Here is a 19712-nt window from a genome sequence, read left to right on the forward strand (position 1 = left end):
TATTGATATAATTATTTTGATTTGAAAGATTGCTATTGCCCATATCAATGGTCCGAGATTAGTCGTCTGCCACGCATAGAGGTTGCATGGTACTCTTGGTTGAATTCTATTAAATAATGGGTTCTGTAGCACCGTGGGATTGGCCTTTACTTTTCAGTTCTCAATATGAACTCCTTTCTAATGCCTTCAGATAAGGAGGGTACTACTCAGTGACGGGATTTGTATCCTTGACAATGGAAGTATTTCTAGCATGGGTCTTGGTGGGAAGGAAGCAAATGCAAATGCAGGGACCGTGAATACCATGCAGATCCAGCGTTAAGGGTATCAAGTCCAGATCCTCTCTAAGAGTCTGGTGAGAGCTACAAGGAACTAATTCCAAATGCGTCTTTATTATTTGCCACTCATTATTGTCAAAGGAAGATGTTCTCGCATGTGGAGCATAATCAAATGAATGAATAAAGCTCTTGTTTGTACCAATAAAGTTCCTGGCACCCTTCATTACTATCACCTTAACATCAATCCAGATGCCAGAACACTAACAAGTTAAATAGAGACTCTGAGCACCACTGAAAATAAGACACCTTGATGTCACACGCTTTTGAGCTAAGGAAAGGAGGCGTTACATATACATACTTATATGCAAATGCAGTCTTTGGGTTTCTGATCAGCTGGGATGTTCCCATAGTAGTCCGTTCACTTCCCCCGGGGAAATTTGTGCCCGTCCGCGGCATGGGATGTCCTGCGCTATGTAAAAAAAGGACATCAATGTAAATAAAGGAGTATGCTGCACACCACAATTAAAAAAATATACATACAGTCTACCGGTGCTGCTGGTTCAAGGGGTACCTGTCAGAGTAATTCCAGGGCAATACTCAGGAAAAGATGGATCCAACGCTAAGATGTCTAGACACTTGAGAAAGACCCACTTAGGTCAAAACGTTGTGTGGCACAAATAAATTAGCATTATCATCAAAACCGTAGAGCGTTGGATCCTTCTTTTCCTGAGTATTGTCCTGCGCTATAGCATTTAAACTTGCCTGCTTACTGATGAATCGTGCATCAACTTTGAGCACGCATGGCATGGGAAGGGATGCCGTACGGATCCTGAAAGGCAATAGCGCAGGGCTCCATCTGTATGTTTTTTTAATTAATTTTAGGGAGGGTTTGTCATGTTTCACCATAACGATGTACACTAGGTTGAACAGATACTTCAAAAGTTTAAAAAATTCTAACTTTGTATTTATATCTGTTATTGAGCATAACACAATTGAAGCTGAAGAGAAGAGACTTCATCAGACGTGAGTTCAATTGATCTGCTTTTATTTTATACACTGTTTTTAATAAAGTTAATGCATGAAGATAATGTGTTATTTGTGTGGTCTCATACTGTACCTGTTAAAAAAAATAAAATCTTACTAAAGTACACAGTCCCAAGACTTTCAGTATCAGTCATTTAAAACTGGAACATTGCTCCAAAAATTATGAAAAAATATTCATAGTGTCCATGTGCTCTTTAAAACAACATTTCTCTAACAGTAGTAAATTATATGGGCTGTGATCATAAGAGAAGGGTACATGCAATTACATTATATCTACAACTGGTTAATGTTGCCACTTTCTATCAATCTCTGCTCTTTAAAGATCAGGCCCAAATGTAATAAAGCAATAAAAAAATGTTTGCTCTGCTTTATGTGGCTATTTTTCATCATATTAACACATATTTGAAACAGTGTATTTACATAAAAATAGTACATAATAAGGCCTCCACCATTAACTGTACCATTAATGTCTAAAAACTTAAACTGTTATCCTGAATGGCATGATGGGTTTCTGACAACTATTGTAGAATAAATTTCCCCTTTTGGAAAAATATTCTGATACTTTAAGGCTCATGTTTTGTGTTCAAGCAGCATGGTTTTTTTTCATTGTGTTTTCACTTTGAATTATGTTTCTTGCTGAGAGTTGTGTTCTGCAGCAAGGCATTTAAAAGCACATATACAGTATACCTTTAAGTTAATAGAAATGAGTAAACTATCAACAAAACAACATGTTAGGGCCTGTGAAATTAAAAGTGTTGCCTAATAAACTTACCGTTTGTATAGAATATATCATTAGTAGTGATGAGACAATACGTGCAGATAAAACGATGATATTATAAATGTGTTTCTCTGTATGATCATGTACATACTGTGTGTAGCATATTACCCCCAATTATGTGTAGCAATGCATAAGAAAAAGTATGCATGCATTATAGAGTTAATAGATGCGTTATCATTTTTCAATGATGCACATGCATTAACACTGCTTTAAATATCATGATAGCATTGACAAAATGCATTGTGTTAATGGGTACATAAATGTCTGATACATCTGTATAATAATTATCAGAAGCGGCTTCAATTGTTTTTATATTTAGTTTGCTATTACGGTACCAATTATATCACTGAACAAACTTACAACAAAATCATTAGTTCAAAACAATATTACAGTCATTGTCACGAGAAACCAGGTCTCTTAACACATTTATACCGGGATCATATGATTGAGCAAACCAAGGAGGTAAAATAAATTGTAATTTGTTTCACGAAAAGACATACACACAATGTTCCACAATTACAGTCAAAATACACTTACTGGGACAGGGGCAAATGAAATAATTTGTTTCCAGAACAAAATCTTGCAAAATAAAGTCTGTAGGAGTAATTTCTCAGGAACGGGAACTACACGCGAAAGTCTTTGTCCGTTCTCAGCTCTGCCACTGCTGTAATGGCACTTGGAATCTTGATGACAATTATGAAGCTTGATGAATCTTATGCATCTTATGTGAATATCATTCCCGATGGGCTGCAGAGTTTTTAATAAGGTTCAAAACCCTATACCTAACCGGGGCAGCCAATCTCTCTGTGGGAATAACTTTTCCAACCTATCCCGGAGTTGCCAATACCTCAGACACCTGGCAGAGGAGGCTTCTCATTTTGCTAAGGGCATGTGCAAACCGAGCACCTTTGCTTCTTTGCATATGAGACCAAGTCCCTCTACCTGGCGACAGTAAGTCTGGGCTGGCAACCATTTGCCAAACTGGCCGGACTTTATACTAGAATGGGGGTACTCGAGGGACCCCATCCAACCTAACACCTTAGGAGCTTTGAAACTTTCAACTCCGGACTTTAACAGACACTGCGGTAGCAAGCCAGCGGGTTGCCTTAGAAGTCCGGAGCTGCAGATCTCTCAGCTCATCTCCAGTGATTCACTACACGCATTTCTAAGTGGAGTGATATAATCAATTGAGTGTTTCCCTATCTCCGGTGTCCTGAATGAAAGCCCAAACCTGCCTATCATGTTTAATACACCAATATAGGGGGACTTTCATTCATCAATTTTTTTTAAATGTTATAAAAATTGCATTATGGTTGTTTTTATGATTCTTCCTGAACTATGCACACAGCAAGTTTCAGATCGCTAGGAGCTTCCTAGCAAAGTTAGCAAAAAGCTGCTTTTATTCTTTAAGCGCTGGACATAGAAACATTTCCTCACTTTATCTTATAGGTAAAACATTTTACACTATCACTTAGAAAATAATTCCCTCTCACCACCTTATACCTGGTTGTAGATACTCCGAACCCCTACACTGGGTCTGGGGGTTTGGGCATAGACCGGGGGACCCTGGATTGTGATTTCACCCTGACCGGTCTTACTATTCTGGTCTGTTCTGAAGCAGGGAGATCTGGCGGTGAGCCACTAACTGCTTCCTAGGGAGGATTTTATCAGGTGGTCTGTGTCTTCATGTCTCCAGGAATCTGGTAGGATTCCTGGGTACATGTTTCGGTGTAACCAGCAAATCTTTCCCCCTTCTACCCAAACACACCCTGACAACATTTTACCATAAAATCATCCCTGAAACTCATGCCCTGCGAATCTCTGATGGTTGGCACACCTGCAACAGTAAAACACACATACATCTTTATTAAAATACAGTTCACAGGCCATAACTGGGTTGCAGAGCTGACACTTCAAACTCCCCAATATGGCTCTGCGGCACCCAGCCCAGCATCATACCTTTATTATTGGCTTGGGTACCCCCTCACCTTCACAGTCATGCTGAACATTTGGTTTTAATATCCATATTAATAAACTAATTCAAAGATGGTGGATTGCTGACAATGGATGCTGAATTCTCATGTCAAAACTACTTTGTGTTCACTTGATGAATAATAAGGATGCAAATTAGGTTATTATTTTTAATTATACATGGAAGCATCACTATCAGACTAATTCCACCCAATTATTCCAATTTGAGAAACACATGATAATATTGCATTATAGTATAAAGATTTATTTATCAGTTAGTGAATGCACTGACAAGCCATTACAGAACAAAGTTGCCAATTTACAACAAAGTTAAATGTAAAGAATTTCCCACAACAAATTCATATTAAAGACTATTTGCCATTTACTTCAAAATTGTTTGGGATTACATAAAACTGCGGTGTTGAAACAAAGCACTATACCCAAGCAGATATCACTCGGTGGCCCTGTAAAAAAAATATTTATTCAAGTCTCATGGACATAACAAATTTGAAAAAGAGTGTCCATGAGGCTTGAATAAATATTTTTTTACAGGGCCACCGAGTGATATCTGCCTGGTTATAGTGCTCCGTTTCAACAGCACGATTTTCTGGATTTCACTTAACGGACTGCACGCGACTGGCAGAGATCCAAAAGGACAGCAGGCATGCACCGAGGAGGATTAAGGTACTGGCATTGGATCTACATATTTATTATACAGTCCTTTATATTGCCTTAGAAATACCATACTCTAGCACCACAGCCATCATTGTGAGTACTGTTTGATGTCTCACTAGGCGGAGGATACATTATGTGATTTAGTTCATATTCATAATTTGCATCAGGTGGCTGCTAAACTCCATTTCAAGCCACCCCATTGGCAATCAGCATGCTGTATTATATTGCTGAGGTGGGTCTGACCAGCTGAGCACCATCCCCCTTTTCTGGATTATATAAAATGACTGACGTTTTGGTCCTACACATGGGAACTTGAAAAATATCCTGATGTAGGACCAAAACTTTAAGCACGAATAAACTCACTTAAAGAACTTTGGCCCAGATACATCAATCTGTGGTAACCTAAAAATGCAGTATTAGCAAAAGAAAAAGGTTCCTTATTTTTTTGTCTTGCACTACATCAATGTTGCACCAACAAAAATAAGGCACTTTTTAATCTCTGGTAAAATAAATCCCTAGATATTTCAAATTGGACTTTTTCCATTTATAGTCAAAGTGCCGTTTAAGCACCTCTACCTCCTTTTCAGTTATCGTGAAATTTAAAGCTTCCGATTTCCCCTTATTTACTTTGTACCCAGAGAGCTCACCAAACCCCCGAATGCTGGACTGCAGATTCAGAAGGGATGTCAATGGGTTAGATATCGTAAGAATCATACAGATGCAGCGGCCGTTATTTGAACACTTCACGTGTTGTATACCTCGGAATACCCATGTCATGGCGCAGTATTTCTTCCAACCGTACCACCTTAAGACGCGAGTGCAGTCGAGTGCAGAAATTGGCATTTTAGTGTTCTGGTTTTTAAACACCTGAAATTGACACAGTAGCACCGTACTGTACACATTACCATTCATCTCTCTCTCTCTCTCTCTCTCTCTCTCTCTCTCTTTCTCTCTCTCTCTCTTCTCTCTCTTCTCTCTCTCATCTCTCTCTTCTCTCTCATCTCTCTCTTCTCTCTCTCATCTCTCTCTCATCTCTCTCTCATCTCTCTCTCTCCTCTCTCTCTCCTCTCTCTCCTATACACTGCCGACACGCTTTATTGCGCATCGGCCAGATCCGCAAGCCGGGAGATTTCCCGGCTTGCTAGTGGCCGCCCCTCGGCGTGCCAAGCGTCATAGACGCGCGGTCACGCGTCTTCGGGAGCCTGCGCCCCCTGCACGCGCGTCCAGGGCTCCCCGAGGGAGCCCTGGTGTCCCGCGATCGCGGGACGGCGGCAGGGGGTTCCGGGGGACCCGGCGGACCCGGCAGCGGTAGGGAGAGCGCCCCGATCGGAGGGCGCTCTTCCGCTGCTTCGGCGCGCGCCCGTCACCCTCGGGCGCGCGCCAGGCTACTGCTGCGGCCAAGAATGGGCAAATGCTCGAATAAACTTGGCCGCAGCAGTATGCTTGCTGTGGAGGGTTTTTGTCACTTTCTTTTCCCCACCATAACTTAACTAAGCATGTCAAACCTATCCTTGCTTCCTTTTTGCATAGCCAGTATAACCAACCCCACACTGAAGAGACCCATTAAGGTCGAAACGGCTGTCTGTGGGTGGGTTTACTGCTATGAATCTTGACACTGGCTGTGCTCAAAGCTGTGACAATGCAGCAAGCTTAAGCCTATAGGGAACCATGTTAATGGTTTTGAAGCAAACACGGAACACTGCATGCAGAGAGCTGGGAACAGCTACAGAAGCACTAGACATCGGCGGGGGCAGGACGGTGAGCTGGTGCGGCGTGCGACTTCTCTGGGACCCCACTGTGGTGTTATAAGCCCATTTTCATTGCTTTATTGTAAGTGCACCATTTATATTTTTAATGATTAACATGACCATATTAAGTTGATCTGTGATATGTAGTTCTTTCTCTCCATTTCTTCATTTGGGGTCATTTCTTCTGAGTACCGTGGACTCTGTTAACCAGACCTGTTTCTTGGGAGAAGTTATACCACAGAATACACACTGCCTTTGAACATAATTTCTTGAGAGATCACTACCCTCTACCTACTGCCTTTGATTGTCTTACAGTTTGTAAGTAGGTCTTCTATAAGAGCCAAGATTTTGACCAACATCATCAATTGATTTATCACCTGTACACTTAGATTTTCTATGTGTACTTTGTTCCCCAGACATGCACCTCCTGGATTCTGAGAAATCAACTCTACACCTTGGGGATAAGTGAAGACGAATCCCACCAGAGGGTTTTAGCAGGGAGTTCAAATTAATTTTTATATTTGTGTATTTCACTCTTTGATAATTTTCATGCACATACAATATATATTTTTTTGTATTACACATCCAGTTAATCATAATACTTTATATATCACCGGTTAAGTTGTTTTGCGCCTAATATCACTTTTCTCTAATATTTTGAAGCAAAAGGAGGCACTGTGCGCTCATTTGCATGTCATTTCCCAGAATCCCTTGCTGCAGTGGAAGTGCTGTGTGCTGGGTGATAATGGTGAAAGACGGGGTTGCAGACCTGTCTAAGACATGCAAATGAGCATACAGTAATATTTCCATTATATATATATATATATATATATATATATATATATATATATATTGTATATATAAATATTGTATATATAAATATTGTGTACTGTTTTCTGTATATATATATATGTAGAGGTATCAGTACCGTGTTAGCTGAGCTTCAATAATCAAAAAATAAATAGATGATACCGTTCTGTGGCTAACGAAATGCTTTTATTTGTGCGAGCTTTCGAGATACACTGATCTCTTCTTCCGGCGATGTTACAATGAATGAAGCAAGCAAAAGCTATACTATAAACAGTGTCTATTGGAATGTTATCTGTACCAGCACAGATAACATTCCAATGGACACTGTTTATAGTATAGCTTTTGCTTGCTTCATTCATTGTAACATCGCCGGAAGAAGAGATCAGTGTATCTCGAAAGCTCGCACAAATAATAGCATTTCGTTAGCCACAGAACGGTATCATCTATTTATTTTTTGATTTTATATATATATATATATATATATATATATATATATATATATATATAAAATCACAGAAAACAGGTGGCAATAAGCTCCAACCCAATTAGTGAACGTGTAGGTAGAAAAAAAATTATATTAAAATGTTCAGTGTTAAATATGTGATGCTGAGACATCATTAAGCATTGTGGACCTTCCGAAACGCGGAAACACAGAGCTTTCCCTCCTGCTCTATATTTGGATTGCTGGTTTCTTGCTAACATTTGCCACAAACCTTTTCCAATCCGTTTTTTTGATGGACGATTGTGGATTGAAGAGCATCTTTGGGAGAAGCAAATAATTCCTGACAGTGACGCAAAGGTCTACATCGTCCTCGGATTGATGGTGGGTAAACTATTTATACTTTCAATGCTGAACTGAACTTTAGCTTACAGTATTTATTAAACTTTTTGTACTTTATCTTTGTTTTTTATAAATATATGTGTGTAACGGATTTTCTGGTCTGACTGACCCACCCAATCTCACATTGGCCCCTGTGGTCTAACCAGTCCCCGTTACATGGTCGTGTCTGGTTGTGCACCTGTTGGAAACAGGACTCCTGAGTCTCCCGCATGATGTTGTGTGGGGAATGCCAACCCAGACAGTCATTTGAGGTAGTGTGTTAGAGTCCTACCTACATACAGTGCAGCGCCTCCACCTCATCAGGATATCTGCGTCCTTCTTGGTGGTGCCTTCCGCTGGATAGTATCTTCAGTCTCACACAGTGGAATTGATTTAAAACTGGACATCTTTATTGCAGTTAGTATGGGCCAGCTGCCCTTCACAGCCAGTAACTCAGCCGCTCATCTTGGCTGGTACTTCCCTTTGAAAGGTCTGCTCTCTTAATGAAATTGAATCACCTCTCCCCTCAGGGAGATCACCTCCTGTGCCAGGTCCCTGGGCACAGTGTAGGCCCAGCCAGCCTTGCTGCTGCTGGCCTTTGAATTAGAGCGGTGTCACTAGTTACTTCACTAGTACACTCTGGCCTTCTGCTCTGCTCAACCTTGTAGAACACCTAACTTTGGGCAGTGCTGTGCCTTATATACCTCAGGAACCAGGCACATCTCTGATGTCACTAACGGTGGACTCAGTGTATGTGACCACTCCCCTTCAATACATATGACACCTCACCAGGTTGTGAGGGCAAACCTCCATGATTGATGCTGGCAACCCTGTAACTTACCAGGCTTACTGCCAGCATGAGAGAAAACTGTATGCCATTTTACAGCATAGCTACATGTGATAATGTCAGGCAAAAATAGGGATATGTGCACAAACATCGACCAAAACAAAACAGGGAAGAAAAACTAGAACATTACAGATGTACTGTAGCTACCTGTTCTCTACCACTTGCCATGCGTGTTTTGCACTTGTTTTTTTGTACCACTGTCTACTACTAGCATACATCTAAGGGATATCTATTTTGTTGACTGTGCTTGAAATCCTTTCAAGGCTACAAAGTAATATGTACTGAGGGCTATGAGTTACTGAGGCCAGGTGAGGTGATATAAAACAGAGTTTTTTTTGACACATACCGTACAAGTAAAAACAAGTTGAAGGACAGCAAATAAAGCAGATGCAGACAGAAAATAATATAACAAAGTGACCTGCTGACTTGAGTAGGTAGTACTTCTAATCTTAAAAAAGATAAAGACAGTGGGCTGTACTCACTAAGCAGTTTTCTGCTATAAGGCACCTTTGGTGCTGGAATACGTTAGAGCCTATTCAATTAAATGGACTGTAAGTTGTTTTCCCACACCAGAAGATGTATCATGGCAGAAGACTGCTTATTAAATACTGTATGCTTGTCTATCCCAGAAGAGTGTAAAGGGCTTTGCATATGTTTAGAAGTACTCAATGAGAAGTAGAGCTTAAAACTAATTATATTGTGACAGTGGTGTTATCCATAAGCTGGTTTAGCTCATATTGCTAGAGCTCTTGTTTTGAATAACAGAGGTTATGTGGGTTCATCTTCTGATCCTGTTGGTTCTGACACTATATAATATTCCTCATAAGGTGCTTTAGACTTGATAACCCCAAAACACCTTGGGGCCTATTCACAAAGCAATGATAAAATCAGTGCATTTGCACCCAACTTTGCATTTATTTATTGCGTACTAAGACATGAGGCCAAAAATGGTATTCACTAAGAATGAACGCAATTTTTTTTAAAGCCGATAAAAAAAAATGCACTATCGTCCAACCTGTTTTTGTATCAGACTATTGCGCTATAAAGCCTATAGTGCGATAACTGATAGAAAAATGTGCAGCTGGAAGAGCTGCATGGAGACGCTGCATCTCCATGCACAGCTCTTACAGGCGATCGTGGATTAAAATTTTTGATTTTGATAATAGTGTGGGAGCAGGGGGTCTCCTGAGCATAACCACATTGATTTCAGCCTCGGGAACCCCTTACTTCCTGAGATACAGTATGGGGAGCAAGTATTCTCTGTGATTTTAAATCTACGTCACGTGACCGTGGGATTTAAATCTTGCACTGGGATACCGGCACCCCATAATGGGGCCTGTATCTCATGAAGTAGTGTTCCCCGAGGTTGAAATCAATGTGGTTCACCTCAGAAGACCCCCTGCTCCCGCACACTAGTATCAAAACACAAATAATTTTTTTTTTTAAATCGTAACCGTAGCGGCGACCGCAATGGTAATTAAGCTGTTTTAATTACATTTGTATTAATAGGATACGGGAGCAGGGAGTCTCTAGAGCTGAACTGCATTGATTTCAGCCTCAGGGACCCCCTAATTTATTTAGAGTGATGTTGGAGGTCATATGTATATACAACTGAACACACTCACTACCCAATTAAAAGTGCTTGTCTCTCATTTTTAATAATCCAGCAACGGATTTCAGATTCAATATGAAATTTGAGTTCAGATTCTTAAAAATCCATTGGAATTATATTCAATGACAGATTTGAATGAATCTGCTCTGCTTTTTAGTACCCAATGCGCAGACAGATTTTGGTGGGTTGGACGGATTTGGTCAATCCGTGGAATCCCGGGAAATTAATTTGGACTTTTTCACCAATCTCTATAGTTGGTGCTCTTTATGGGGCTTATTTACCAAAGCACAGAGTCAGGCCTCCGCTCATCTTACAGATATTTTACGTACTAGGGGGGTGCTAAAGGGAATGTGCACTATATGTAAACAAAAGAGAAAAGAATCCCTATAGTAAGCACTAGGTCTCTAGTACTTTTTAATATTTTTTTGAACAAAAGGGAAAGAGATTATCACTGCAAATATTAGGAACTCTGTGATATAGAGAATTCCACACTGTTTTGTGGAACCAATTGTGGTCCCCAACTTGGCATTTAGTGTCCTTAAAGTTTTAACTCACAATCTCTTTCCCTCTTTTGTTCATTAAAATATTAAAAAGTATTATTATATATATTAGTAGAGGCAGAGTGCTTACTATAGGGATTCTTTTCTCTTTTGTTTATGCCTAATTACTAAACTTCAATAAATGCATTGCATATCGCATGTGTTTGCATGTTCCTACCGAAAGCAAAGAAAGTTGTGTAAAAGGGTTTTCATTGAGAAAAATTGCATTTTTTTTAGCGTTTGGTAAAAAAATTCCAGACCACACTAATTTGTAGTGACAAAAAGATCCTGCAGTATGCAAGAGCTGCATAGAAACAGCTGAATCTCCCTGCACATCTCTTACAGGAGATTGCACAATTTAAATTGTAATTTTAATAACAAAAGATTGAAGCAGGGGGTCTCTGGAGCTGAACCGCATTCGTTTCAGGTTTGGGGATCCTTGCTTCCCAAGGTACAGGCCCTCCTTAGGAGGTGCCAATATTTCCTGCAAATTTAAATGTCCCGGTCAAGTAATGCAGAAGATATACACTTGTAGGAGATACCTGCACCCCCTATGGAGGTCTGTACCTATGGAAGCAGGGGGTTCCAAGACCTGAAACTAATGCAGTTAAGCTCCAAAGACCCCATGCTTGAAGCCTATTGTCTGTTATTAAAATTAAAACACACCTTCATTACCTAAGTGGCTAACTGCTAAGGTAGTGAAGGGGTTAAATAGCGTTACCCGGTTTGCTGGTGGTAGAGAGTATGGGTGTAGCTTGTAGTTTCCCCAGAGTGGGTGGTTACGCTTCCCAGGAATTAACCCTTCATTTACCTACATGGTTACTACCACTAAGATAATGAAGGGGCTAATCCTCCCGCAAGGAATAACCACCCACCCTGGGGCAACTACTCCCTTCACCCCCCTCTACCTCCAATAACACCACACCGGAATGGGCAACAGTGCTATTAACCAAATATGACACATAGGACTTTTGCCCATTCAAATATACAATACAGTGCAAATAATTATAATAAAATTTTAAAAAAAGCTGTGTGTGCTGTGCACGCGCATAGTAAGTGAAACTTTTTTGACTTTTGTCACAGAAATTGACTTATAACGCACGTGCTCGGCACACGTGTCAGTCAGTGTATGTGTCAGTCAGTGTGTGTATGTGTGTCAGTCACTGTGTGCATGTGTGCAGTGAATACATCTGTGGTGCTTTTAATTGTTTAAGTGTTTAATTAAGTTCCGACCCGCAATGAGTTAAGAACGAGCTATATAAGTACAAGGGATTGCATAGGCTCCACAATACCCTGACGAAGTGACGTTCCCCGTCACGAAACGCGTAGGGAGGAGCCTAAAACGAACGTCAATCAGGACTCTCATCCACTCTCCGGTCAGTTCACTGAATAGTGACGTCAGCGTCCGGCGTCTTCTCGCTGTGTTGAACAGCGAAACGCGTAGAGCTAAATCATTTGCTGCAGCTGCCTTCACGAGAAGACGCCGGACGCTTGAACTCTCCCACAGACTTTCTCCCAGCGCATCACAATCCATTTTCACCGGATGCGGTGAGCCGCGAGAGTGAAGTGACGTCAGACGCCACCGCCGGCGGCGCGGCTGGAAACAGAGGAGGATAGGGAGAAAACACTGCCACGAACACGAGAACCTTGTTATCAAAGATACCTTTATATGTACATATTGTTTGTACCAATTGTGAGTACATCTCTTATCCCTTAGTCATATAAAAGCCACTGTTTTTGCAACCTGCACCATTGGGCGTTTCTGTTTCTCTATTGCATATTACCACATGGGGAATTGAGTATCATCATCTCTGGAACAGCCTATCTGCAGGAGAAACGATTGGGGAAAATACATACCTAAAAAGAATATCATATCTCCTGACTAAGTCAGACAAAAGCTTTAAATACCAATTGCTGTTGTAAGTAGAATAGCCTCAAGAGCCAAGACCTGTATCTAGTCCACACTGAATTAACATACTGCACAATTATTGTTTTTTTATGTTTTTTATTCACATGATGTGTTCCTGATTGGATCGCTCCCTTTCCACCCCAAACCAAGACTGCATTCGTGGGAAATCTTAGTACGTTTCCTGGAGAGGTTGAGAAGTATCTTGTTGGGTAACATCTAATGTTTATTTCTGTTGTATTTATATATCACTGTTGATTTCAAAGGAAACTGTGGCGCTCGTGCAAATCATTTAAGTACATTGTATCACGATTCCAACCATCATAATTTCTCTCGGCAGACGACAGGGATGGAGTTTTTCTTGGGGAGAGGATCTCTGAGAAAGAACTGCACCGGCTCCCACATCCGAGGCATCAACTTCCAATGTGAAGGGAAGAGAGGTAATAGGATGACGTAGGATGGGTGCAGAGACGAAGGCTTTTTTGAGAAACTCGAATGCGTCAATGGCTTTGGAGGACCAAGACGTGGGATCGGCGCCTTTTTTGGTCAAGGCAGTAATGGGGAGAGCAATGGAAGAAAAATTACGGATGAATTTCCTGTAATAACTGGCAAAGCCGAGAAAACGCAGCACGGCCTTAAGAGAATTTGGCAGCGGCCAGTCGAGGACAGACTTCAATTTCTCTTGGTCCATAGAAAAACCTTGGTTAGAGATAATATAGCCTAGGAAGGCAGTAGACGTCTGGTGGTAAAAACATTTCTCCATCTTGGCGTATAGGCGGTTGGCACGGAGCCTAGAAAGCACCAATTTGGTATGGTGAATGTGTTCATCTAAGTTTTTAGAAAAAATGAGAATGTCATCCAAGTATACGATAACAAATGTTCCCAATACATCCCAGAAGATGTCGTTCATGAACTCTTGGAAGACGGCAGGAGCATTGCATAACCCAAAGGGCATCACTAGATACTCATAATGTCCAGATCTTGTATTAAACGTGGTTTTCCACTCGTCCCCTTCCCTTATACGATTGAGATTATAGGCCCCTCTTAAATCGAGCTTGGAGAAGATAGAGGCTCCTTGGAGGCATTCGAAAAGTTCAGAGATTAGGGGAAGGGGGTAACGATTTTTTACCGTGATTTTGTTGAGTCCGCGAAACTCGATACAGGGTCTTAGTGATCCATCCTTCTTCTTCACGAAGAAGAAGCCAGCCCCAGCGGGGGGAGGTAAAATTGCGGATGAATCCTTTCTCCAAATTTACTTGGATGTAAGACATCATAGCCTCAGTTTCAGGAACGGACAAGGGATAAGATTTCGACTTCAAGAGGATGGTTTCTGGAATTAAATCAATAGGACAATCGTATGGACGATGGGGAGGCAGAACTTCAGCCTGTACCTTGTTGAACACATCCAGGAACTCATGATACACGGTTGGGAGAATCGAGAGATTGGAAGGAACGGAATTCAAACCGGCGAGCACCGCAACAGGAGGCGAAGTAGAGACTGACCCAGCGGAGGAAGGCCATGGAATAGGTAAGGTGCCGGTCCAATCAATGCGCGGATTATGGAGTTGCAGACACGGCAATCCTAAAATAAGCTGAATGGTGGGAGAATGGAAGATATCAAAAACTATTACCTCCTTATGACCGTCGGCCAAGGTCAAAGTGAGAGGGATGGACTCCCAGATGATGAATGCTGGCTGGAGCGGATGACCATCAATAGCCTCGAGGCCAATGGGTGTTTTCCTCTTGACCAGGGGAATTTGGTTATCAGAGGCGAAGGTGTGATCCAGGAAGTTACCGCCAGATCCAGAGTCAATGAAAGCTTTTACTTCCAATAGGAGGTCAGCACCCGCCAGCGTTGCAGGAAGCATGAACTTCTTTGGGAGATCCTCAGAGAGAGAAGGGCAAGAAGAGACAGTACCCAGTAGAAGCCCCTCTACCTTTACTGGGTGTTCCCGTTTCCCGGCTTCAGGGAACAGTTCTGGAGGCGATGTTCCAAAGAACCACAGTAGAAACAGAGTCCCTTCTGACGGCGTCGCATTCTCTCCACAGCCCGAAGTTGTTGGCTACCGATTTGCATTGGTTCTGGGGCGTCCAATGCCAGGAGGGGTGAAGAGGGCAACCTGTGAGAGACAACAGGGGAAGAAGGAGAACGGAAACAGTGTCTCTTATGCCGTCGTTCCTGGGTGCGTTGGTCCATTCGTATACTGAGAGTAATCAGTTCCTCCAGGGAGGAAGGCCAGGCATGAGTTGCAAGATCATCCTTCAAGGTGTCAGAGAGACCGTGCCAGTATGCAGCGGCGAGTGCCTCATCATTCCATTGCGTCTCCGTGGCGAGGGTACGGAACTCGATCGCGTACTTGGCAGCAGATCTTCGAGCCTGTGAGATATGAAAGAGAGAAAAGGCGGCCGTCTAGCGTCGTGCGGGAGTGTCAAACACTTGCCTGGATTCACTCCTAAATTTAGGGTAATCTTGGGTTAATTCAGTCTTATGTTCCCAGAGAGGAGAAGCCCAAGTGAGGGAGTCGCCGGTGAGCATGGCGTAAATGTATGCCACCTTAGAGCGGCCAGTAGGAAACTGAGAGGGAGACATTTCGAATTGCACCTCGCATTGGTTTCGAAATCTGCGGCAAGCGAGAGGGTCCACATCATACTGATTGGGAGGTGAAATACGGGGTCCAGCAGTACCATAAGCCATAGTGACAGGGGGTGACGGAGCCACTGGAGTCTCCTGGATAGAGAGGTTAGCAAGTTGCTGGGAAACAGTGGTCAGCTGGTTGCTCACAAATTGTAAATGTTCCAAAGAAACACCTTGACCCACCTCAGGGGGGTCTGCATTTGTTGGGCTCTGCATAATGTAACGCCTGTATGCCCGCAGACCTGGCCAGTCCCCAGTACTGAGGTGGGTAGGGTTAAAACACGCACCAACAGCAGTGAGGCATGCCCAGAGTGTGGTAGTGTGTTGCCGGGCCTGTAGAAAGATGGTTAAGGTACACTTGCAACGCCTTGAGATTCAGAGTTCAGATAGTGATGTCCGTGTGCCAGAGTCTAGGGCAATAGAGAGCAGAATAGTGATGTCCGTAAACCAGAGTCTAGGGATAACAGTAGGCAGCAAGGTTGTATCTGTAAGCAGGGTTCAAGGGCAGGAGAGAGCAGGGTAATCCAGTACAAAGCAGAGTTCAAGCCAGGGAGGTCCAAGGGTAAGCAGGAGCAGGAACAAATGCTGAAAGACACAGGAGAGCCAAGCATAGGACTGCACACACAGAGGTTACAAGAAGCTATGCAGAACAATGAGCCAGAGGACAGACAGGGGTTATAAAGGAGGGCACACCAATGGGAGAGAGAGGAGGAGCAGAGGGTGAAGTGAGAGGCAGCAGGGATAGGTGAGGAGAGAGGGAGGAGACAGGTGAACCAGAGAGGGAGATAGCTTGAACAGCATGGGAGGCGGAAAAAGAGGTCTGGGAAGGTTTACAAGAGGAGCGTGTGCGCGCGCCCTCTGTAAGGTTAGGGTGCACGCGCACAGGCTGTGTCAAGAGGAGCGCGGAGCGCTGCGCCATGGGGGCACCCGCCGAGGGAGGAGAGAGAACCGGAGGAGAGACTGCAGGAGGTAAGGGGACCGGAGGGGAGACAGAGGGAGGCCGTGAGCAAGGAGTACTGCAGAGGGGATGGGAGTTTGCGAACATGTGCGCGCCCTGTGGGGAACGCGCGCAGATGCTGGGAGAGCGTCAGGGGATGCCGCAGAGGGACGGATGCGGGAGGAGGAAGGGGAACCAGAGCGAGGAGGCAAGAAAGGGATATCAAGGCAAGGGGAAGCGCAGTGCCAGGGACACATGGAGAGGAAGGAATTCCATGAACCGTCACACCCCCCTCCAGCTCACCAAACTGAGGATGAAATAAAATGATAAGGGTTAACCTCTCACTTCGCTAAGGATTCCTAAGCTACAATATAAGGTTGGCTAAATGTGTATAAAGTATAAAATCTACAGTATGGAAGATTTTAAAATACATATTGTATCTACCATTATAATATAACTTAGTGATATACCTGTATTGGCATTGAGCTGCTGCTACCCCTCCACCCGCCCACGCTCTCCTCTCTCCTCCTGCCTTCCCCCTATATCCTTTCCCCTTTCCCATCTCCCGCTCCCCCCTTCCCCATCTCCCGCTCCCCTCTCCCTTCCCCGTCCCCCGCCCTCCCCCTCTGTATACATGATTGTCGCAATTCTGAAACTGTAAAATCCAATTCTGCCAATCTGACCAAATGGGTTTTGTCTCAGACAGACAAGCCTCAGACAACACCCAAAAGATCATAAGCATCATTGACCATGTGCACCTGACTGATACAAAAGTTATTCTATAGAGCCTGGACGCTGAAAAAGCATTTGATAGAATAAAGTGGGCAGTTTAAGATCAAACAATGTTGACATTTGGATGTAAAGGCCCATTCCTGGAGGGTGTTAGAGCCCTATAACAGATGCCTACAGCTTTTGTCAAACTTCCTGGAGGAGGCTCAAACCCAATCACGATTAAAAACGGAATCATACAGGCCTGCCCATTGTCCATGCTCCTCTTTCCACTAACGATTGCGCCTCTAGCTGCAATAATCAGTGATGAAGTCAACATACAGGAAATCCCAATTGGGAGGGGTACATTATAAAATCTCCCTATTTGCAGATGACATAATATTAACCTTAGCTAACCCACGGATATCGCTTCTCAGATTAAATTAGATCAATTCGGCAAAGTCGCAGGCTACAAAGTTAACAACGACAAATCAGAAGCCCTAAATCTAACCCTCCCAACCCCAGAACTTAGGCTGCTGCAATCAAATTTTAACTATAAATGGCGTTTGGCATCTATTAAGTACTTAGGAATCAAGATTGCAAACTCCTACGACTCCCTATATCAATGTAACTACACTTCCCTATTTGATCAAATTAAAAAAAGGCCTGCAGGCATGGAATAAATTCCAGATATTGTGGATGGGAAGAATTATCTCCACCAAAATGAACATCCTCCCGAGACAACTATACTATTTCCAAACCCTCCCGATAAACATCCCCGTGCATGAGCTTAAAAATATTCAAAACCGAATATTCCAATTCATTTGGAAAGACAAAAGACCAAGAGTATCAAGATCGATAATGTTGGCCCCAAAGATGAGCGGAGGCATGAGGGTTCCGGATATTATTAAATACTTTCAAGCGGCCCAACTAAAACAAATAGTTATTTAGAATAACGATCCAGCAACCTGTGGATGGCTAGGAATTGAAACTCATTGCGCGAGACCTCTATACCTCACAGCAGCGCTATGGACTCGAGGGGCCAGAAAGACACTAGCAAAAGGTTTGACCTGTGAGCAATGGGGTGCATGTGGAACGTATGGTCCAAAAACCAGAGGAAATTTGCCTTAGCCTCCTCCCCATCCCAGCTAGTCCCCATATTTAATAACTCAGAGTTTTCTCCTGGTTACTCTCATAACCAATTTTCCCAAATTAAAAAACTTAACATCAAGATAGCAGAGGACACGGTGGAAAGGGGGAAGATCATGTGTTTCCAGGAACTAAAAAACAGATACCAAACACAATATTTGCAGCTATGCGACTTTCTTCAAATTAGACATTTTCTCTTGACAGTGTCTAATATTGCAAGGTTTCCAAACTTATCAATATTTTAAACGTACTGTAAAAAAGGTACCTATCATAGTGGCCTGATTGCGGGAATATACGGGGGTAAAGAATCTTCAGTGTCTACCCAAACACATAACTATACTGTATGTTAAAATGGGCGGAAGATTTCAACGTTGAAATAGATAGGGAAGGCTGGGAGGATATCTGGGAATCGGCAGCCAAAACGTCAATTTGCAAAACAAAACAAAATATATACAAAATTCTATTTAAATGGTACTTATCTCCTAGTAGGCTGAGTCAGATCTTCCTGGGTACACCCGATCTATGCTGGAGGTGGTGTGGCCTGAGAGGGGATATGGCCCACATCTGGTTGTCATGTCCAAGGATTCAGAACTTCTGGACTATGGCCCAAAAAGTAATTCAAGAAGTATAAGATCTGAGAATACCACTGGACCCATTGACTTTTCTGCTGGCTAAACCCATAGAAAATCTCTTGTATCCCATGGGGCGGCTAGTCTCACACATTCTAACAGCTGCAAGATGCTCTATAGCTGCAGCCTGGAAAAAAAATCAATGTTCCTTCCAGAAGAACTGTCTATAAAAGAATAAACAAGGTCATGACCATGGAAAAAACTAATGACCCAATTAAAACAAAACAGAACAATTTTATAGAAAATTGGGAACCATGACTCCAAACAGAAATTAATATTTTTAAAACCTAAGTAAAGTAAAAATCCCACCCCAATAGTAAAGACAGAAGACCCTGAAATATAGACCAGAAATGAGTGGGTGGGGCCTCGGGCGGGGGGTGGAGCAATCTGTTCTGGTCCTCTTCAACCCTGCTCGCATCTCTGCCTCGTCTATCTTAAGCAGACCTCCCCCCTCTTCTCCACCCCTTCCCTCTCCATACCCCACTTCCTAGATCATCCCCGCCCCTCCCTTCTTCTCTTCTTTCTCTCCTATCTCTTTCTGTCTACTCTAAGCCTCATGCAAGGGGTCCAAAGTCCTTACAAGATACATGAATCTGAAGAGTTGGACAGGTACACCCATGAACAAAGTG

At 42.8% G+C, this 19712-nt stretch overlaps 1 long non-coding RNA gene across 1 annotated transcript in view; it reads right to left on the reverse strand.

The window, feature by feature from the left end:
* Positions 1-647: 647 nt before the first annotated feature.
* The window catches only part of LOC142488593 (uncharacterized), an 85884-nt gene continuing 66819 nt past the window's right edge, over positions 648-19712 (reverse strand). Inside the window, exon 3 of the long non-coding RNA XR_012799521.1 lies at positions 648-744. This is a non-coding gene — a long non-coding RNA (uncharacterized LOC142488593). The remainder of the gene's footprint in view (positions 745-19712) is intronic.

Source organism: Ascaphus truei, chromosome 2, assembly GCF_040206685.1.
Source record: "Ascaphus truei isolate aAscTru1 chromosome 2, aAscTru1.hap1, whole genome shotgun sequence".
Taxonomy (NCBI): Eukaryota; Metazoa; Chordata; class Amphibia; order Anura; family Ascaphidae; genus Ascaphus; species Ascaphus truei.